This window comes from Eublepharis macularius, chromosome 2 (genome assembly GCF_028583425.1).
Source record: "Eublepharis macularius isolate TG4126 chromosome 2, MPM_Emac_v1.0, whole genome shotgun sequence".
In the NCBI taxonomy this organism is placed as follows: Eukaryota; Metazoa; Chordata; class Lepidosauria; order Squamata; family Eublepharidae; genus Eublepharis; species Eublepharis macularius.
Window position 1 is genome coordinate 201,326,337 of NC_072791.1, and position 14,118 is coordinate 201,340,454.

The 14,118-nt window shown below is 42.7% G+C and overlaps 1 protein-coding gene and 1 non-coding gene across 2 annotated transcripts in view; one reads left to right on the forward strand and one right to left on the reverse strand.

The window, feature by feature from the left end:
* CHN1 (chimerin 1) overlaps positions 1 to 14,118 on the reverse strand; it is a 126,905-nt gene that overhangs the window by 66,162 nt on the left and 46,625 nt on the right. The window lies entirely within an intron of this gene.
* LOC129325349 (U5 spliceosomal RNA) lies at positions 2,177 to 2,289 on the forward strand. Its single transcript, XR_008596603.1, has one exon. It is a non-coding gene; the product is annotated as a U5 spliceosomal RNA (small nuclear RNA).

Consider the following 14,118-nt stretch of genomic DNA (forward strand, 5'->3'; position numbering starts at 1 on the left):
TAAAGAACTGATCAATATCACTCTTGATAGATCAATTATATGATTTATGATGGACTATGTTACCACAGTGCCCACAGTGTGTTCTAATAGGAGGCATACTGGGAGAAATTGCAGTGGGGTAGCCTTGTTAGTCTATTGTAGCAAAACAAACAGAAACCCAGTGGCACCTAAAAGACTAACAATTCCACACTCTCCAATATACTCGAGGGATATCACAGTATGCATGTAAACTGACCCTTTTTGAATGTGTTTCATGTTAATAGAGCATAACTATAGATTGCCTCAACTCGCTAGCTGGCTTTAGGCAATCTATTATCTCTGCCTCATCCCAGTCCTCTCCTCGTTTGATATATGGAGATGATAATACTAGCTTACTCTTATGGGATAGTTATAAGAATTATTGAGATAATGTGTGTGCTTCGAACACTTGAAATGCATTATATAAATGGGATTATCATCTACTTGCAAGCATTCATCATTATTAAAATATTGCTTTTCAGTCCTCAGTGTTATATTTTACCTGAATTTGTTTAATTTCTTGCCATTGGGAAATGTAATTCTTCATGTGCTGCAAATCTTACTGTATTTTATACAGAAATGAAATAACTGAACCTTTCATGGCAGCTGCTTTTTGTTTATTAAACAGGAAATTGTATGTATATAAATGTGTGTGCTTAGTTCTTAACAGCTCGACGGAAATGTTATTCCTGGAGTATACAAAATGGACTTTGACAATGTCATCAGGACGTTCTTAATGGATCTGCTGTGCATTTTATTTGAAAGCAGCAGACCTGCAGTAAATAATTTGGGATCTATTAAAAGGTGTTTAGAATTGCTGTGCCTGGTCTAATCGGCGAGATGGAATTCCAGATAGAAACTTGGAGAGGGAGTATATCAGAAAGGACAGTACAAACCATGAAAAAAATACAACATCTGGCTCTGTATCCTGGGACAGAACTTTGGGAGGTCAAGAGGGCCTGAAAAGCCCACTTCTTTCAGTCACGTGACTGAGGTCTTTCCTCTCTAGTGTAGCTCAGCAGGAAAGTCAAGGGAAGACAGGAGTACGTGCCCACCAGAGCAGCCCATCACACAACTTGACAGCTGCAGGTAGCTGACAAAGGAGCTTTGACTCAAAAGCTCACCCTGAAAATTTTGTTGGTCTTCAAGGAGCTACTGGTCTCTAATCCTACTGTTGTACTACAGATCAACAAGGCTACTGAGAGCCAGTTTGGTGTAGTGGTTAAGAGCACAGGACTCTAATCTGGAGAGCCGGGTTTGATTCCCCACTCCTCCACAAAGCCAGCTGGGTGACCTTGGGCGAGTCACAGTTCTCTTGAGCTCTCTTAGCCCCACCCACCTCACAGGGTGATTGTTGTGGGGTAATAATAACACTTTGTAAACCGCTCTGAGTGGGCATTAAGTTGTCCTGAAGGGCGGTATATAAATCGAATGTTATTATTATTATGTTATTACCCACCTGAAACTACCTGAAGGAGGAGATCCTTCCCTGCCAGAATATGGTGGAAAGCTGGAGGACAGGATTAAGACCAGATCTAGCAACAAGATCATCTAGAGCAGGCAGGAAGCACAAACCAAGGAGGAAAGGGAGAGATCTGCTGCAGTGCTAGCTATCAAGCATATTTTTATTCCTCTGAGAAGCTCAGGGCTATGCACATGGTTCCCTCTACTTTCATTTTATCCTTATAACAGCCTGAGAGGTAGGTTAGGTTGAGAGAGAGTGATTGGTCCAAGGTTATCCAATAAGCTTCATGGCTGAGTAGGGATTTGAACTTGGGCCTCCCTGACATAAGCGTGATAGTAGTATTGGAATAGGATATGGGAGACCCTAGTTTGAATCCCCACTCTGCCATGGAAGCTTGCTGGGCGATTTTGTGCCAGTTACACACTTGCAGCCTAACCTACCTCACAGGGTTGTTGTGAGGATGAAAGTAGGAGAGGAAACTTATGTAAGCTGCCTTGAGTTCCCATTAGATAGAAAGATGGGGTATAATGGAAGTAAATAAATAAACAAACAAAAGTAGCATACAGAAAGAAGGGTACAACAAAATCTGTTTGCCATGCATGTTCCTGGTATGTTCAATCACCTTTATAACACACACATGTCCTGACCCGGATAGCACAGGCTAGTCTAATCTTGTCAGATCTCAGAAACCAGATACTCTGGTTTCTCTTCAGATCATATAAATCTTTCGCCTTTTACTAAGGATTTCTGTGGAGAGGAACATTTATGAGAAACCAAGTAAGAACAGCCTTGTTTAGTAACTGGATGGGAGACCACCAAGAAAGATCAGGGTTGCTATGCAGAGGCAGGCAAGGGCAAACCATCTCTGTTAGTCTCTTGCCTTGAAAACTCCACCAGGGGATGCCATAAGTTGGCTGCGACTTGATGGCACTTTCCACCACCAATGCACACATACATGGAGAATGGCTGAGAAAACTCAAAACAGCACCTATTGATAAACCTATGCATTCAACCTCCAAAAAATCTTGGGTGCAAATCCTCAAGAATTGTGAATCAACTCCTTGATGCCTTTGGGCACAAATATCCTCCAAAGAATCTTTTTGCATCTCTGAATGAAAATTACCAATTGATTCTCTCAAGCTTGCTCTTACCCAGGCTCTAAAGTGTGTCTACAGACATGTCAATTAAACCACTTTTATTAGCATGTTAATATTTTTGAATTTTACAACCCTTCATACCAGGTTCCCATCTTGCAGCCACATCCCTCAGCCCGCTTCATTTTAGAGAGGCTCTTCTTCATGGCATGAAGTCCTACACCTTTAAAAGCATTGCGGTGGATTAACTCATAAAGTTGAATATTGGGGAGGGCAGAAAATCTTTCCTCATACAGGTAAGAAATGAAGCAAACCTAGAACTTTAGTGAACATTGGGCAGACTATCCACTACAATACTTGGCAAACACCTGATCTTGTACCTAGAAAACAGGTCATCTCAGTAACAAGTTGTTTGAATTATTCTGAGTTACAGGAGGGGATATAAAATATATAAAAGCATATATTAATGGTTCATAAATACACAGAATTACATATTAGGCCAAGTTTTTATAAACAGCATCACTATATCAACACCACCTCCTTTGACACGGTAATATTTCCATGGAATCTTAAGGTTGTAATGGGTCTGTATTCATCACCACCCCATCCCCAGCACTGTTGCATTTATTTTAAATAAACTGATGACAGCATACCAAAGAGGAAGTACAAATATGTGCCTATGACTAAATAGCTCCAGAAGCCTAAAGAGCCTGAAATATTAAACATCAAGATCTAAAATGAGTCAAATCCACATCTTGTCTATTCTGCACATGCAATTAATGCACAATGCTTCCCAGACCCCACACCGCAAAAAACATTTTAGACAATACAAGCAGGACCTGCAAGGAATTGTGAGAAGCATCTAATTTCCCCCTCCCCTGGTGCCTCCTATAGCTTCCACCCTTTTCCTGCTTCTGTCCCTCCTACCAGCCAACCTACCTCTGGCTCCCCCCATCTGGTCTTCAGGTTCCCCTCCTTCCCTACTCGTCAGCCTCCACCTGGAAAAACTGTGGCCCAGGTGCATGGTGTTGGCCACAAGCTCACTTGCATAATGGGGAACCTACAAGGACTTGGGGGGGCACCTCACTTTCCCTTGTATCCCCCCCCCTTAAATTCTGCAACTCAAACTATCATGTACCCAAAAAGGAAAGAACGAGCTAGGTACATCTCGAAGATGTTTCTGCTACCATCCCTCCCATTTAATATGAAGAAGTATCGGTTCCTCTGGAGAGAAAAGCGGGGTGTGTACAAACAAACAAAAACCCCAAACAACTTTATGTAGCAAACAGCTGTTGGACTTCATGTGTCAAGGGCAGATACTATAAGTCGTTGAATGCTGTGTGGTTATTTCTGCATGCTGCTAAACCATAAACAATGGCAGAAACATGTGCTATAATTTGTTGGGTGTGTGTGTGTGTGTGTTTTACTTTAGGTGTCCTTGATTTTTCTTCATCTTTTGTCCCATTTGCATAATATAGTTTCCCTTCTGTACATTAAAAGATCTAAATGAATAATGGTGTCTCTCCAACAATTGCCCCTAATTACTAACATTTTTCATTGGACTTAAAATTAAACTCCTGCAGTGGCTTAAAATTATTGGTATTAGTGCTCCATTGTTCTATATCCATTTTATATTGCTACAAATTCATTGACAGGGCTAGAATTATATGCCACATAATCTCGGAGGCACCAAGTAGTGGCACGTTACAGATCCATTACAAGATGTGTGTATCTTTTAGAATTGTACATATTAGTACAGGCATGAGATAGCTTGGGGAGCTGTGCTAATATTTTATTTTTATTTCATCAGGATTATGGAAAGCCATTTAGTCAGTGATTTTAGTTCTTGGCCTTGAAAGTCGCAGAGTCAAACTGCTCAGAAATATATGAACTACAAAGACAGCAAGGGGTGCCTCAATTTGTGAATAGCTCGAATTTTTAAACCTTCAGATACACAATCCAGCCCTCCCATGTAAATTGGAAGGAGGAGATATTTAGCCCAATTCACACAAACACATGAAGATTAGAGATGGGCAAATTCCCATCTGGCCATTTTGAATGGGCCTGATTTAAGATAATTATTCTTAAACCAAACCATTCTACCATTATTCTAAAATAAACTTTTAGAAAATTTTACTGGCCCCATTTGAAACTGGGACTTGTCATTCTCTCTTGTTGGCATCGTTAGGATATAACTAGCCTTGGAGGGCCTCTGCCAATACTCACTATGACTTCTCTTGCCACCCCATCTACTTTTCCAATTACCTGTGACAACAGCACTGAGAAGCCACAAGCACATAGTCATCAGAAATTAGTGGAAATGTTGTAGTAGTAGTAGTAGTAGTAGTAATTCTATTTATATACCGCCCTTCAGAACAACTTAATGCCCACTCAGAGCGGTTTACAAAGTATGCCATTATTATCCCCACAACAAAACACCCTGTGAGGTGGGTGGGGCTGAGAGAGCTCCAGAGAACTGTGACTAGCCCAAGGTCACCCAGCTGGCTTCAAGTGGAGGAGTGGGGAATCAAACCCGGCTCTCCAGATTAGAGTCCCGTGCTCTTAAGCACTACACCAAACTGGCTCTCAGTTACATGTAGAGGCACAGTTCTTGAGCAGCTCACAGTTCTTGAGAAGAATTACATTTCCCATGGTTTGTTACATGTAGAGGCAGCATTCAGGGCTTCATTGAGGCCAAACTGAAATGCCATGGGTTGCCAGGTAAATTTACCTGTTGCCAGGTAAATTTAGGCCATGGGTGATGGCAATTGGTTATGCTTAAGCAAGTTGTAGAGAAAAGGCTATAAGCTCTTATTAATCAGACCCTGTTTGGAAGGAGCTGGGTCAGGAGGCTTGAACTAAGGGTTGTCAACTCTGGCTGGGATTCCAAACTGGGAAAGAAACAAACTCTTACCTTCTCCAGGCTCCTGAATTTGAAAAATCAGAGTAAAGCAGAGTCTGAAAACTTCCTGGTTTCTCCTTTCTGGCCTTTAGACACATTCTATATGTGAGGAGAGGGGAAAAGAAAGAGGGAGCACGTGGACCCAGGAAACAAGTTGTGTTTGTGCCAGACATGAACAAACAGGAGTTTGTTGTGATTTCTGAATCCCCCACTATGACAAAGTATGGGTAGAACATGTGTATAGGTTAAATATATGTTATAAATCCTATGATATGACAGTGAGGATTCCCATATACTTCTTTTGCACTACTCTTTCATACATTGATTTCTGGATAATTAAAAAATATTACCTTGTCTCTCTATATCTCACCGATAATTACTGAAAAGATAAAAGCTGGCGGAAGTCTGTTGCTAACAGAACAGCTAGGCGTTCTAGTGAAAAGATGACAGAACTGACAATAAAAGACAGATTGGAGTGGGAGGCAGTGGAGGTGGAAAGGAGAACAGGGACACAGCAAGAACCATACAGCAAGAAAGAGAGATACCAGTCCAGAGGAAGATCAGGAGGCCAGATAATTCATTTTGGTCCAGAGGTCTCTATAGCACCAGGGGTTGCCACTACCCAAACAGCTGTTAAATAGTTGTGGTAGAGAGAAATTGCACCCCATCAATAAGCCAAAGAGCGTTTTCCTTTCTCACAGACATTTCACACATTATATGACAAGAAACCTGAGCTTGCCATCAAGTGCAGAGTCACCAGAGTCACACAGCCAATGGTTTGATACGTGTACTTGCATTTCCAAACGTATTTTCCACTTTTCAATATTAGATATACATTCCAAACACCTTTAGATGTACACTAAAGAGTGTAACTGTTGGTGGTGGCTGCCTTGGCTATCTTCACGCAGATATCCTTGTTGCTCAGGAGTTGGAAGGAGGGCCTGCCACTATAGCACTGACACTCAGTGGCTTGAGAGCCATGTGTCGCTCTTCTGAGCATGGCTCCTCAGTGTGGGACCTGCCCAATGTTTCAATAAAGTGGCCAATGCCTTTGCCTGATAGGGCCCGCGGCCACCAGAGAGTCACAACCTTGAAACTGCCAGCGCTGGAGGAATGAGTAAGCTTCCAGCCTGCCTTTGATGCAAGCCTCATGCTAAAGATGAAAGTCAGTGTGGCTCTTGAATGATTGTGGTTCTCTGTGAACCACTGAATGAGTACCACTGCACTAGAGAATGGAATGGAAAAGACAGACTAGGAAGAAACGGGAACAAGAGGAGAAGTACAAAGGCTTCAGTAGCCCACAGCATGGGATGACGAACAGCAAGGTCTGAAGATGTTAGGGTCAGGTCTTCCTCAGGGCCAAACTAGATATAAAGATAGCAGGGGGGTGTTTATTTTTATACGTCCACCCCATTCACAATGTATAGCATATATAGGGTCTTACAGTAAAAAATAACAAGTAGGAAAGGGGAGCTGGACACTTCTACCAGCACACTCATCTGTACTGCAGCTGCTGTTCTCCATCTCTGGCTCCTCCACCTCCACTGTACCGGTGACCTTTACTCCTTTGAACCTTTTCTTCTCTCTCTCTCAGCTCCCTGTCTAGCTAAGGGCCCTTCACTCTCCTACAGCCACGCTACTTCCCGGACTCTTCTCCTCTCAGCTCTGTTCTTACTAGTACTTCTGCTGTTCCTTCACCATTAAAACAACACACAGCCTACTGGATAGCATCCAACCAGCTTTTCTGCGGGTGAAAAAGGGAAGAGAATGTTCTCTTTGACCACTAAGGCTTGGGAGCAAAAGATCAAAGCCCTGTGGGATGAGGACTGTAATAAGGAGGTGAACTGAGCAACACTGAATGAAAATGCTGGCAGGATCCAACCCACTTTTTCTAGACACTGTGAGAGAGGGATCCCACTTCCCAACCAAAATGACCTTTTCTCCCACCAATAGGTAGTACTGCATGATTACTGCCTCTTTCTCTTCGGCTTGCAAATACTCCTTGTCATGTAGAGGCCTCAGCGGACAGGAAATGCCTGAAATGAAAATTAACCTGAACAACATTCTTTTCACTTTGAAGTTTTGATCTTCACAGTAAACTGCTTAAAATTTCTCCATGATTTCCAAATTAAGTTCTTGCCATTTCATGTCGCCGCGCCTTATTTTCCTGTACATCTGATAACGCAACAATAGGATTTGCAGGAAAGGCAACCATGGCAACGAGTTAAAACTCACGGTGCTGCTGCTCTCGTCTCAAAAGAACACACGGTGCTCCTGTACTCCGACGCCTACCACCAGCACAATTTCTCCTTGCTTTCTTATGATCTTCATCCTAATTAAACAAGTTTCCAGCCACAAAAACTGACACTGGGGATGAGGCCTTGTTGTTGTCATTGTCTGTTACAGGGCTTGGCATTAAGCTGAGCCTACTGTTTAGCCGACATTAAAAGGCAGATTTAATACCCTCTGGAGTTAATTAGGAATTTCCCGTTCCTTTCAGCTGCAAGGAATTTTTCATTTATATTACAATGTTTTTGTAATACTTATAAATCTCATTTGTAATTTTATTCTGACTTTTTAAAAAGTATCACTTATGGGATGCAATGAATTTACCAACAATGCTCCTATTTAACATTAATAAACAGTGTTCGCTTGCAGGAAATAGTCACTGCTTATCGCATGTTTCTTCAACATGTGAAGCTATAGTTATGATCAAATAACTTTTTTTGAGGGGGGAGCAACAATGGGTTTCCATGCTGTTCCTTGTTTTACAAGGACAAAAATCCTCTCTCCGATATTTTAACATGGTATTATACATTTTGAAGGCCATAATCAAAACTACTATGCACTGTGAGCCACAATAGTAAATGCCAGTGGTTGCACAGGTGCAGGAACACAGCTTGTAATAAAGCTACTCCCACATTTCTGAAGTTCGGCAAACTAGCACCGTTCCCCGCTAAGGCCCCCAAATATCTCCTCTCTCACCATTAGCAGTCAGTCTTCTGAAATGTATGTACAATTACTACTGAAAGAATCTTACACAGGGAGCCAGATGTTGGCTGTGGTCCCTTGCACAGACAGGCAGAAACGATATGACTGCAACTGAAGGTTTTATTTGCCTCCTCTTCTGAGAATGGGCAGTTCTTAATCTTCCCTCTCATTGAATAAGGAGGCCTCCGTTCCAATCTGGTTGCAATAAATTTTAAAACTCTAAGGCGAGATTCAAACAGTTCCCTTGGCAAATACAAGGGAAATGGCTACCAGAAACTCACTTCCCGCTTTCTTTTGCTCTTTTGACCTGGCTGCAAGAGTAGGCCACTGTGCACCCCCTCCCTAACATGGCTTTCTTCCCAATGGCTTACAAATTAATGAAGTCATTGCAGTTTTAGAGAACCTGCTGCACACAGTATTTGAGGCATGGTGGGGTAGTAATAAGGAACCATGCATTTGAATATATTTTTGGTATTTTCAGTGATGGAAATATTTTCCTCTTTTTATGTCTCGGAAAAGTTTGTGAAACACAACAAAGAGCGCATTCAGACTTAACATTTACCCATAGTTAAACATAAGTGGGTTCACACACATTTTTACTTAACTTCTCCCCACACCCTCCTTATGTGGAGAATTCTGGTTAATAAAGAATACCACTAACACATTATATGAATACAACTACACAGCACACCTATTCATACATCATGGGGCACCAGAAGTGGTCTTAAACCACAATTCTCTATGCAAGAAAGGAGAAGGGAGGTGTGGTTCTGGCACAAAGCCTGCACATTTTTAGTTAACTTAAGTGGGATGTCTGAATGTGGCCAAAGATAATTTTACCCCAGAAATCAGACCCGGGGAAAATGTTTCTTTTCTATCTTTCATGAATTATGATGGGAAGAGACAGATACCCAGGGCCAATGAGAAGTCTTGTATTGTCTGGTATAACTGAACGTCACTTTTGACATTCTAGCTGTAATTGGTAGAGAACTGCAGTTGGTTCCATTAAAAAAAATCTGACAAGAGCAATTTAGAGATACCAGCAGATCTGGCCCTGTGTTACTGTAGCAGAATAGCGTTATCACTTAAAATGATGCTGAAAGGAGCTGTAATAATGCTGCCAATGGTTGAAGAAACTGTTTACTTTTTAACGGCGAGCACAGGAAAAGGATAAAGAATACTTGAAAGAAGCAAGTAAAACTAATGGCATAATTAATGGAAACACAAGACTTTAAACTTGGACAGGGAGAGAAGAAATATGGGAGCGGGGGATGGGAAGAGACGCTCAGCCAAAGCTAAGGAAAAGCAGATGCTTACTGTTTTCTTCCTACTGGGAGGGAAAGGCACATTAGAAAAATTGGAAGTTCCAGCTGCAGGAAACAATGATGCTCAAAGATAAAAAATATTTATAATCCAACTAACGCACAAAAGAGAAAACTAAAGAGAGAAAAAGCAGGGCCCCCCAAGGCCGCTGTCACACAAGTCAATGTGCAATGCAAGGAATGGCAGAGTTAGGTAGCATTTGGCATGTGCATAGTGGCTTGCACCTTACTGTCATTGTCCACCAATGAAAGTGGCCTTCTGTCAGCAGAGAAATATTGTGCCACTTTCCCCTGGTAGGTCACTTTGCTCCCTGTCTTGTCCTTGAGAATTCAAGAGAGGAAATCAGGGTGTTGGGGGTGGGATGGACTCAAAGGGATGAATAGGGAGGGAGGGAGGGGAAAGTTCTCATTGCATGATTTTCTGTTCATGGTTTGTTGGATACCAGCCAATGAGCTGGATTCAGACTAAATTCACCACCACCACCACCACGCTTATATATTGCTCTTCTAGGCAGATTAGTGGCCCATTTAGAGCAGAACACAAAGTAATTATTATCCCCTACAATACAGCTGGGGAGCTGGGGCTGAGAGAAGTGGCTCTATTTCCACTGATTCCCTCTTCCCTCTGTAGATCCTCCTCATTCAATTCCTAATAGTCCTCTATCCACCAAGAACACCATTTTGTGAAAATCAGTGAGAATGCAGTGGGAGGTCTAGGAAAGTTCCACTGCAATTTCCACTGGAAAATGTAGTCTGGATCCAACCCATTATTGCCAGCCCATCATGTATTTGACTAAATAGGCTGCAGCTTGTGCAAACTCCCACCACAAACAGCCAGTTCCTTTTTGTGCATTAAAAAAGGAGACTTCAAACATCTGAAATGAGTCATTAGGTTGATACCCAAGTTTGTGAATCATTTATTCAGTGCAAGTAGGGTGGGATGATGGACATATGGTGAGCAGAAAAACAAGTTCCTGCTGAGAAAATCCAGAATAACCTTTACTCATTACATTCACCCTGCATTTGTATTTGGTGTTCTGAAGCTACTTACACGACATATGAACATTATAAAGAGAGCAACTCAGTTTTTTCCTGTTTTCATTTTTTTTAAAGGAAGAGAAATGGTTCAACTTGTCTGCTTTTAAAAAGCATTTGGGAAATAAAAGGAGCTTAAATTGGGTGTCATTCAACTTTGGGGGTGGGTGGGAAGGAAGAGGGCATTTAAAAATGTGTCACATTAATTTCTGCCGAATATGATCAGATCTCAATAGTCTTGGTAGGGTTGAGGACCTAAATCCTCTGCAATGGTTCATTTTCTGACTTCCCAGTATGAGGGCTCTTGCTATTTTCCCTTGTCTACAGAGTAACTGCACATCTACCATGGACCTTCTATGCTGAGGATTCTAGGGCTTGCTCTTAAGGCTGCTTCACATACGCACTTTCATGATTGCGACACTAAGGGGTAACGTGCTATAATGGGGCCAACTGCAAAATGCTGGGAGGTTCCAAGCAAAGTGTCATGAATGATGAAGGCAACTGATTCCAAATGGGTCCTCCCTGCAGACACAAAGGTCTTGGTCTCTTCTGAAACACCGCCTGCTTCAATGAGTTGGAGAAAAGTCCAGATTGGCTCCTCGTTTTGAGAAGGAATTACACAGGAGTCCTGTCACATTTTAAGTACTAACAAATTTTATTCTGTCATAAGCTTTTGGGAGCCAGAATCTACTTGATCAGATACCAGAAGGACAAAGTCGGTGCTGTAGCAGAGACCGTTGTCCTACAGCTACACAAAAAGAAAATCTATGCTACTAAATATAGAAATGATACCAGCCCTTCCCAGAAGGTTTACATCCACAGTATACCAACAGCACCTCATTCTGAATGCTGGTTTGCCAGTACTGAGGTTGTATAATTGGTGTTTTGTACAGCTTGCCTCATGTTGAATGCTAAAACCCAATTCTTACCAAATACAGCTATGCAGGATACTGCTGCCTGATCTGGGGCATTTGCTAGCAGTGGAGGAGAGGACAGAAGACTGATCTGCATTAGGTGTGTCTGGGGCTGGCACCACAGCACGGCCCAGACTGCCGCCTACTGCTGACACCCACCTGAAACTAAGCCAGGACAACTGCAACGGCCAATGGTCACTCCACGGTTGGAGCAAACAGCCTGCACCCATCAGCAGAGCTGCCCCAAAGGAGGCCACCAGCGGAGAAGCCCGGCTGCTGCCAAACAGTGGGCTGCAGCCTAAGGTGGTGGCCCACTGAGGAGCCTGGAGAAAACAGTGACCGCCTGCTTCGAGAAGACACTGCTCCGACTGGCTGCCAATCATCAGCAGGGGTGCCACAGGGTCAGCGATGCCCAGCTGCGGCAGTGGCCTTGCCAGCCAGAGTTCCTGGGCCTTGTTCAGGGGCAGGGCTGGTGCCCACAAGCAACCTAGAGGCTGCACTCATTCCCAGCCCTTGGCAAGCCATCACCAGTGAGGGCCTAGGCCCAGGTAGGGCTAGGGGGTAGGGCCAGGCAGTAGTCCCCTTCAGGCTGTGAGGGGAGGGAGATTGTGTGGCCACCCCTGGCCCAGGAGTTGGGCATGTAGGGAGTGGAGTGGGGATTGTGTTAGGAGAGGGAGATTTAAGGAGGGCTCGAAATCATGGTTGGAGGGGAGAGCAGAGGGTTGTCCCTGCTTGAAAGGGGCAGCCTCTCAGGTGGGGAGGAGTTCTGAGGAGTTCAGTCCTGGCTCTTCTCCTGCCATTTCTGAGACCTTTTGGGGGAGCCCTCGGCAGGGAAGGGTGCACCTCACTGCAGCAGCCGACAAAGTAGCTGGAGCCAGGAGCTGAAGAAAGGGGCCAAGGAGCGCAGCGGCACCATAACGGACAGGTGGCCCAGCCTAGAAGGACCCTCACAGAGGGCTAAAAGAAGCTCTTCCAGTTTTGCATATTAATTTTGTGTGCAAGTACTCTTAGAAAGAATGTTACAATATATTCAGTCCAACCAAATTTGAATAAATTTGTTTTTCAACATCAGTAACTTTCTTATAGCAAGTTTGCCTTACAGTATTACTGCCTCCCAACAATCTGGCAGAGGGTGACTTAAGGAGACAGCTATATCAGCAAACAAAAGTATCATAAAGGCCAATGAACAGCTAGTTTGGGGGGGGGGGGCGGTGTTCAAAAATGTAAACGCCAAGAGCATAAACCCTTGCAAATTGGCCAGTGGGTTCAATGGTTTTAGTCAGACCTCCTAATATAATTAACTTTAAAAACTTTTTTACTGGAGCTGAGAAAAATGAGCTGCCATCTAGAATAGTTTTTATGACTGAACTGTTATTTATTATGGTTTTAATGTTTACAATTTTAATGTAAATGTAATAGTAATGTTATCCGCTCTGAGCCCGTTTGTGGGGACATTGGGCTACAAATGTAATCAATCAATAAATCAATGAATGTTCCCCTATACGCTGAACCAATCTTTAAATATACACAAAAACTGCACGTTCAAAATTTCAGGAATCATGAAAACTTAAAAAAAAATCTTATGTGAAATGTTCGGATTCTGAGCATTTAAAAAATATCAAGGCTTCTCATGTTTGCGAGATATATTTTTTTTTCTACAGTTATTCACTGCCTTTCCAAAAATGCATTCAATGTGGTTTATAATTCAAAATCATGTCCCCACCTTGATATAATACTCAATGGATAAAAAGACCAACAAAAAGGATATTTAGGTACTAACACTTAGATAACATGTATCCCAGTTGGAATGGAACTGTTGCTACAAGAGACAGTTTGAGGAACAGAGGGGAGTAGCCAAATGGCAATTGGTCCAAGCAATTGGTTCAGCAATGGTGAAATCCTCTTGCCTTGTTCTCATGCTACTAAAGGACCAGATAGCTTTTGGTCTTAGGAACCTGTCCACACTGTCAGATTTTAGGAACAGAAATTCTTCTCAGTGACTGCATCAAGTCTGATAATATTCTGTGGCTGAACCGCTAAAAACCACTGGAAACCATGTCAGAGTCGATATGACTGAGATGCCTCATAAACAAGTCACAGCAGGCTTTTGAACATTCCATTAAATCTTTCTGGGAAATAAGATGCAAAACTTCACCCAACTCTTATAAATTTCCACTGGATAGCTTTGCGTGGATTCAGTAGAAGCAGAAACGTAACTATGCTTTGCCTTTATCAGTTACACAGTGTGACATTTTAATTAATGTTTGGTACTTCGGGTTTCCCGCTTCGGGAAGTGGGAAAAAGCTTCGGAAAAGCCCCGAATTCTGAAGCGGCATGCCGCTTCCGATTCGAGTTTCCAAGTCGCTTTGGTATACTC